The sequence below is a fragment of the Elephantulus edwardii genome, unplaced genomic scaffold (genome assembly GCF_000299155.1).
Source record: "Elephantulus edwardii isolate Elephantulus edwardi_28Jun2011 unplaced genomic scaffold, EleEdw1.0 scaffold00178, whole genome shotgun sequence".
Taxonomy (NCBI): domain Eukaryota; kingdom Metazoa; phylum Chordata; class Mammalia; order Macroscelidea; family Macroscelididae; genus Elephantulus; species Elephantulus edwardii.
This window is the reverse complement of record NW_006399928.1, coordinates 4,619,394-4,628,409: the sequence shown is the minus strand read 5'-3', so window position 1 is coordinate 4,628,409 and position 9,016 is coordinate 4,619,394. Positions and strand designations below refer to the sequence as shown.

At 38.5% G+C, this 9,016-nt stretch overlaps 2 pseudogenes; both read right to left on the bottom strand.

The window, feature by feature from the left end:
* Nucleotides 1–2,223: 2,223 nt before the first annotated feature.
* Nucleotides 2,224–2,570, bottom strand: LOC102843996 (annotated as a pseudogene).
* A 6,032-nt stretch (nt 2,571–8,602) lies between these two features.
* Nucleotides 8,603–9,016, bottom strand: part of LOC102848188 — an 831-nt pseudogene continuing 417 nt past the window's right edge.

Below are 9,016 nucleotides of genomic sequence, written 5' to 3'. Positions count from 1 at the left end.
AGTCCTTGGAGAGGTACATCATGCTTGGGAGGGTGGAGGGACAGCACAGGAGGGGAAGACCCTCTATGAGGTGGATTGATTTAGTGACTGAGGTAATCAGGGTGGGTGTGTTGGAGACAGTGAAATTGGCACAGGACAGAGCAGCGTTTAGGGCTGTTGTACATAGGTAGTTATGAGTCACAAGCAACTCAATGGCACATAACAACAACAACAACAATAACATATTACAGCAGCATTAGGTAACTAAAACGGGGAATAGCAAAAACTAAGAAAGGATGCTAATAATGTTGAAGGAAGACAAGTGTAGTAAAACTTCTTGGCAATACAAAAAGACTTTACTCGTGAATAAGGTCTAATTGCAAAAATAGAGCAATTCTAAAAGTAACCCCAACAAGATAGCCCCAGAAACTATGGGAGTGCAATAACAAAGATAGCAAATATGATGTAAACAGTGATATTTAATTAATGTCTAAAAATTTTACCTCTACTTTTTTATCTTGGAAAATCTGTGTTGGTCATTATTTGTTTCTGGTGGCTCAGGAGTTCCTTAGACGGAGAAATAGGAATCCAAACTTTTTTTTTTTTGTATTTTCAGAGACCTGCTTTAAGTAAAAATGCAATCCCAATCTACTATTGTGACTCCTAACCAGCAAAATACTTTAGAATTATGTGGGAGAAATGAAGATTTACATTTTTAAGAAACACACATGCATAGTTTTTTAAAAAAAAAGACACACCAAAAACAACAGTTAGACTGATAATCAAAACAGCATTTCTGGTTTTTTCTACCTATCCCTGATTTCCCTTCTCCAACCACTTTAAACTCATAGCCACCTGCTTTTACCAGAGTTATCATACTTTCTTGATTTCTCTGTATTACATTTTAAACTATTCACCATTATATATATCCTTCAATGCTAATTAAACCTTTATTGGTGGAGTAGATTCCAAGAGAATCTATGACAGTAGAACTGCCCCACAGGGCCTCCCAGGCTGTAGTCCTTAAAGCAACATATTGGGCAAACTGCCACATTCTAAATTCTCTTCTCAGGAGGTGAGTTTGAGCTGCAGATATTCAATTGGCAGGTTGTTAGCCATTGTACCGCCAGGGCTCTGTATTTACCTGACTCGTAGTATGACAGTTGAAATTTTTGTCAGATTCCTAGTTAACTCAGATTTTTCATGTATAGATCACTAATTCATTCATCTACTGACTCTGTGAAAAGTAAAAAATAAAATATTAAAATCTTCAGGAATTTTGTTTGAATTTTTCACTATGAAATTTATTTTCACTCGAACTTACTTTCCTTAGACATTTCCCATTATTAACTTCATGCTATTCTCCCCTATTCCCTCCCTTTCATGGTAGTTGCCAAGTTTAGAACCTTCTTTAAAGAACAAAATCTTTTCATCAATACCCAGTATCTCTCCACTTTCTCATTTTTTAAAGGCACCATCATCCAACCCATTCACCCTTTACATCTCCCATTTGCCAAAAGAAGTTTTCATTCTTAAATAACATATATATCCTATTTTGTAATCACAGTTAAGCATTTTCTTAGAAAATGAAACCATAAACAACATTCACATTATGATTATTTGTACATTGTTAACCTGAAAGAAAAGCTTTGTCTATGATCACATTTTCTTCTCTTTGGCTCCAAGATCTTAATTCTCCCTACTCAGTCACTGAAATAGGATCCACATTCAAAATCCTGCATTTTCTATTTCTTTAATGGATGTCTTTCTGTAAGTTCTTAATTTCTTAATATCATTGTTTCCTCTTGTAGGATATGGGTTCCGTGTTGTATTACTATCTTCATCTTCTTAACCATTCGATGTATTATTTACAACACAATCCACAATTCCTGAAATGTACTGATTGCATTGACTGTGAGTTAATTTTAGTTTTTTTTAAAATTTAGACTGTCTTTTTTCTCCTGTGCCCTTGTCCACACCCTGAAGTTCGGTCTGCTTTTGGTTTAATGATGCATGCTTCATAAACATTCCCGTGTTTTAAGCTTCCTTCTGTTCTCAGAATCACGAATTTGCCATTTCGGATTACTTCGGGTTTGCATCATCATGCCGAAGGCTGCGGACACTGTGAGACCCTATCGCGAGAACACAGGGCTCCTCACCGAGCAAGTCCACTGCCCAGTGAGGCTTCCGCCATTGCGGTCTATCATAGCGCTGGACCCGCATAACAGCAGTTTACTCACAGCTCTATATGTGTACCTGCAAGCGAATGTTGAGTATCACGGAAACTGCGATGTAGAAGTGTGGGAAGTTTATGCGCAGCTGCCAAGCCAGGTCAAAGAAGGCAAGTCAGGGTGCGGAAGAGTCCCTTGCAGAAGACCCCGTAGGAGCTCAGGTTCACAGCCAGTCCTAGGGCTTTGACGGCCAAGGCCAAAGGAACTGCTCCGTGGCTATGGACCTAGAGTCGTCCAAGGCCGAACCAGATTCCTGCCCCAAATCTGGAATGTCCAGTAGCCAGGGCAGTATTTAGCACCTGTGCTCAGACCTAAGCTTCAGGAATCTAAATCTTACTTCCCTGGTTTAGCAACCGACATGTTCAGTATTTTCCTTCAGGAAATACTGTTGTTGTTATGTGCCATTCGAGTCAAGTATGATTCATAGCAACCATATGAACAAAAAATCTGAAACCCCGTCCTGTCCTGTGCCATCCTAACACTTCCTGACACACAAGAGCCCATTGCAGCAGTCACCTTGTCAATCCACCTGGCTGAGGGTCTTCCTCTCCTTCGCCGACCCTCCACCCTTCCGAACATCATGTCTCTCCCCAAGGAATAGCATCTCCTAGCTATATATGCAAAATATGTGAGGTGAAGTTGCATCATTCTTGCCTCCAAAGAGCACTCTGGCTGCACCCTCTCCAAGACATATCTATTTGTTCTCTTGGCCATCCATGGGATGTTCAGTGCTCTTCTCCAACTCCAAAGCTCTAAAGGATAAATTCTTTTTCTGTCATCCTTATTCATTGTCCAGGTCTCACATGCATAGCTGGTAATTGGAAAGACGCACCTTAGTCCTCAAACTGACATCAGTACTCCTCAATAATTTGCAAAGGTCCCTAACAGCAGATTTTCCCATTGCAATGTGTTTCCTTATTTCCTGCCTGCTTGTACCAAGGGTGTTAATTGTGGATCCAAGCAAGATGAGGCTGTTAACAGTTTCAATCTCCTCTCCTTCCATCATGACACTGCCTATTGGGCCAGTGGTAAGAATCTTTGTTTTCTTTATGTTGAAACACAATCCATACTGAAGGCTGTATTCCTTGATCCTCTGCAACAAATACTTCAAATCCTCCTTACTTTCAGCAAGCAAGTTGTGTCATCTGCATAACACAGGTTATTAATGAGTCTCCCTTCAATCCTGATGCCACATTCCTCTTTACAGAGTCCAGCTTCTCGGATAATTTGTTCAGCATATAGATTGAATAGGTATAGAGACAGAATGAATACATCACTGATGCTTTCCCTTCCCAATTCCAAACCATACAGTGCTCTCCTGCTCCATTTGCACAACAGCCTCCTGGTCCAGGTATGAAAAACAGAAGAAAAATAGTATTGCATTCATAGTAAAAAAGTCACTTTCAAGTTCTATCCTGATTGTGACTGATAGGATAATATACATATGCATATAGGAAGATCCATCCATCAACAGGACTATTATTCAAGTATATGTTCCTACATCTAGTGCCAAAGAGGAAGAAATTGAGAATGTTTACCAAATTTTGCAATCTGATATTGACCGAATATGCAATCAGGGTGCATTAATGATAATCATTGACTGGAATGCAAAAGTAGAAAACAATGAAGAAGAAACAGTAGTTGGGAAATATGGACTTGGTGATAGAAATGGGGCTGGAAATAGAATGATTGAATTTTGTATTTACAATGATTTTTTCATTGCAAATACTTTTTCTAAAAGACACAAAAGACTACTTTGCACATGGATTTCACCCAGTGGGCTGCATAGGAATCAGATTGACTACATTTGTCAAAAAAATAGTTGGAGAAGCTCAATTATCAGCAGTCAAAACTAACCCAGGGGCCAACTGTGGGTCAGATCATCAATTATTCATATGCAAGTTCAAATTGAGACCAAATAAAATTAAAATAAGTCCACAGGAACCAACATATGGTATTGATTCAATTACATCAAAATTTCATGATCAGCTTAAGAATAGGTTTGAAGCATTGAACACCAATGATAGAAGACCAGATGTGTTGTGGGATGATATCAAGGATATCATCCATGAAGAAAGCAAAAGATCATTACAAAAACAGAGGAGAAAGAAAAAACCACAATGGATGTCAGAAGAGACTCTGAAGATTGAAGTGGAATGTCAGGAATCCTTTAGCTGTTGTCATTTCTTTTTAATATACGTTGTTGTTGTTGTTGTGTACCATCAAGTCTGAGCCAGCTCATAGCTGACCTTCCAGTGGGTTTTCAGAGGCAGAAATTGAACAGGAGGAGACTGATTGCCCATCCTTCTCCTGTGGAGACAGATTCAAACTTCATGCCTTTGGGATGGCAGTGCAGATTCTTACCACTAGGCCACCAAGCGTTAACATACATAGTTCCTTTGAATAATATGAAGCTAGTTTTGGGATTTTAATTTTCAGTTCTAAAAAGCTCCTTTAAGCTCTGAAAACATTCTTTAGAGCAAGGATTTTGTACAGTAAGGAAAGTGACATGTTGATTGATAAGCCTTATATATTAAAATTACCATTTATTTATCTGAAACGAAGCTCCCAGGATGATCCTCGGAGTCAGTTTATTCTTTAAAAGTGAAAACATATCCAGAGCAAAAATTGGTCTCAATGTTTTATATTGATTATCTCAGGTTTTGTTAAAAGCCAGGAACCGGGAAAATGAAGTAGGAGATAGTTCAGAAACACTAATGGCAATGTTAGGCCAATTGACTGAAAATAGCCTACAAACCAAAATTCCTAAGGTATTATTTCAAGAAACAAGTTCAATAATTTACATATATTTACAAGAAACAAGTTAAAAGTTTACATATATAAACAAATTGTGGCTAACATTGAGAAGAGTAGGAATCTCAGAACACTTGATTGTGTTCATATGAAACCTACACCTAGACCAGGAAGCTGTTGTCTGAACAGAGCACAAGGGAACACTGCATGATCCAAAATCAAGAAAGGAGTGTATCAGTGATGTATCCTTTCTCCATACATTTTCAACCTATCTGCCAAACAGATAATTCGGGAAGCTGGACTTTATGAAGAAGGATGTGACATCAGGATTGGAGGAAGACTCATCAACAACCTACATTAAACAGATGACACAACCTTGCTTGTTGAAACTGAGGAGGACATGAAGTGTTTGCTAAAGATCAAGGACTGCAGTGTTCATATGGATTGCATCTCAACATCAAGAAAACAAAGATCCTTTGTGCCAAGATAATAAAATGGGGGAAGAATGATTATCCTCCCCCCAACTACTAGAAGAATTAGGTATCCAAATACAGAAGCATGAACTTGGATCCTTTCCTTACTACTGATTGAGTTTATCCAATTGTGAGGCAAGAGAAAGAAGCAGGGTACAAGGCCTGAGAAATGTCAGGGTGTTTATTAATCCTTCCTACAGTGACAGTTCCTGGGTGACAACCCTTCTATGATTATATCACGCACTGGACTCTGGTAAGACCATTCTCTTCAGTCTTGGGCCCTCTAGGCTATGCCTTCCTGTTACTGCTGGTTCCTGGGTGTGTCATCATCCCTTTTTGATTCCTTTAACCCTTCATTAAATGCTCCCTTATTAAGTTTGTAATTGTTTGGGTTTGTTTTTTTTGTTTTTGTTTTTGTTTTTTGTTTTTTTTACAAAAGAGCTTTACCACCAGGACAATTGGCAATATCATAATAGATGGAGAAAATATTGAGGTTGTTAACACTTTCATTTTGCTAGTATCTACAGTCAACACTCTTGGCACCAGCAGGCAGGAAACTAAAAGACGAGTTGCTTTGGGAAAGTCTGTGATCAGGGACCTCTCTAGAGTGCTAAAGAACAACGATGTTAGTCTAGAAACTAAGGTATACCTGATCAGGCTATGATCTTCTCAATTGCATCTGAGAACTGGACAATGACTAAGGATGGCAGAAGAAGACTTGATGCCTTTGAGTTGTGGTGCTGGAGAATAATAGTCTCCAAAAACAGGTTGGCCCTGGAGAGGGTGAAATCAAGTTGCTCCTTGGAGGCAAGGACTTTGAAATTCCATCCACATATTTTGGGCATGTTGCTAGGAGGCACCAGTTCTTGGAGAAGAACATCATGATTGGACAAATAGATTGTCAGTGCAGGAGAGGAAGACCCTGAATGAAATTGATAACACACTGACTATGGCAATAGTGTCAAATATGTCAGAGAAGGTGAAGTTGGCTCAGGATAGGGCAAGATTCAGAGCTATTGTTCATAAGGTCACTATCAGTCATAGTAGATTTAGCAGCACATAACAACAACAACAGCCTATGTAAACAAGTGAAAATGTTCATTCACTTGAATAGCAACTACTCAACTTAGATTGCCTATTCCATTGAAGAAGCTGAGTTTTATGAGGAGGAATGTGGCAGGATGTGAGGAGGTTTGGAGGAAGACTTCCCAACAATCTATGTTATGTAGATGACACAACCTTGGTTGCTGAAACTGAGAAGGACCTGAAGTTCTGGCTGTGGTCTTCAATATAGATTAAAGCTCAACATTAAGATGACAAAGATTCTCATCACCAATTGGCAGCACCATCATAGATGAAGAAGAGATTGAGGTTATTAACAATTACAGCTTGCTCAGCTCCACAATAAACTTTCTTGGCACCAGCACAGGGACTCAAAGATGAATTGCATTAGGTAAATCTGTTGTCGGGGACCTCTCCAGAGTGCTGGAAAGCAACTATGTCAGTCTGGAGACTAAGGTGTGCCTAATCCAGGCCATGGTCTTAGTTATTACTCCTTATGCTTCAGAGAGTTGGACATTGACTAAGGACAAAGAGAGGAATTGATGTCTTTGAGTTGTGGTGCTGGAGAAGAGTCTTGAACATACCATGGACTGCCAAGAAAACAAATAGGTCTGTCTTGGAGAGGGTGAAACCAAGTGTCTCCTTGGAGGCTAGGATACTGAAGCTCTGTCTCACATACTTTGGGCACATGTCCAGGAGAGACCAGTCCTTGGAGAAGTACATCATGCTTGGAAGGGTGGAAGGACAGCACGGAAGAGGTAGGCCCCAGATAAGATAGAGTGATACAGTAACTGGGGCAATGGGGGTTGGTGTGTCGGAATTAATGTGACTGGCTCAGGACAAGGAAGGATTCAGAGATGTTGTACGTAGGGTTGCTATGGGTTGCAAGCAACTTGACGGCACATAACAACAACAACAACAACAACAACAACATATTTTATTGGCTGTTTATATAAGCCTCTTGTTTAGAGTCAACAAGACCTCGTGGAAGGCCTTTGTATTTAAAAGTTGGTTGTTATTATATTTTGGAGAAACATTATTATTTTTTTTCAGGATTCACATTCATTTTACCAAAGTACATTTACTTTCCAAATGAAGGTAAGCACTTACAGTTTTTATCTCAAAAATATTTTAATATAAAAATATTTACTTTAAAAAAGGTTAGAAATGAGTGATTACTGGTAAATTACCAATTTACTAACCCTTACTTAATATGGTTACAAAAGCACTGCACAGTGTCCTGTAAGTCTGATCATTCCTCCATATAAAGAGTGAAAGAAATGGAAAACAAAACCTAAAAGCACACAAAAATGAAAGGCAACTTTCTATTGCTCACATTGATTATAAAAGGCCTCAAATAAAAACAGATGGCACTGACTGTGCTACTGTCCTTTATGTCTTTTTTTAACCAATAAATCGAAATCATATTTACCCAATGCAACGTACCTCTGTTAACCACAAGCAGATACTAAAAAACACTGTATATTATTATAGTAAGTCTACCAAAACCTTGACAAAGAATAGTATTACATGGCTACCAAGGTAACTGACAATTTTTGATAATTATTTATCTTCAGGATTTGTGCTTTCTACACACAAGTTGATAGTCTCAATCTATAGTCTATTTATACTGTGATATTAAGTCTTAAGTCTGAAATGAATGTAGAACAATTCAATTTCTATGTGGTGCTTCAATACAACTACATGATACATTTTATAATTTAAAATCCTGGTTTGTTTATCACTGAACTACAATTCAGGACTGATTTACTAGGATAAAGCATATCTGCCCAAGCTACCTAGGACTCACATGTTGAAAACCACGGAAAAGAGACGTATAAAGTGAAAGAAAAAACAAAACAAAACCAAAACACCAGACCTAGGCATTTAGTTTTTTGTGTGTGTTTGGGGTCTTTTTGTTATTGTTTTTTTTTTTAATTGCAAATTCCATTCAAAACTAATCCGGCACAATTTCAAAACAATTAAAAAGAAATCAAGTTGCTTATGAAGACCATTGGCTCTGGTAACAACTTAGAACCAAACTTGAGATCTGCAGCTGATCCAGACCTAAATAGTCTGCTCATGTCTGATGTCCATCTATTTTCAGGGCTTTATGGCTACAGCGTATTCTTCACTCATTGCACACATGACAGACACCTGCACACCTTCACTTGTATAGTATTTTCCTTCTATCTCTTCGCCTAGTTCACCTTCTGGCAATTTAAGATCTTCATGAACTTCACCAGTTTCTGTTAGCAGGGAAAGGTAACCATCTTAAATTAATTTCTCTTAATATTTGGAATATCCAGTTGTGGGTAGACGGGCAAATATAGTCTGCTCATGTCTGATGTCCATCTATTTTCAGGGCTTTATGGCTACAGCGTATTCTTCACTCATTGCACACATGACAGACACCTGCACACCTTCACCTGTATAGTATTTTCCTTCTATCTCTTTGCCTAGTTCACCTTCTGGCAATTTAAGATCTTCATGAACTTCACCAGTTTCTGTTAGCAG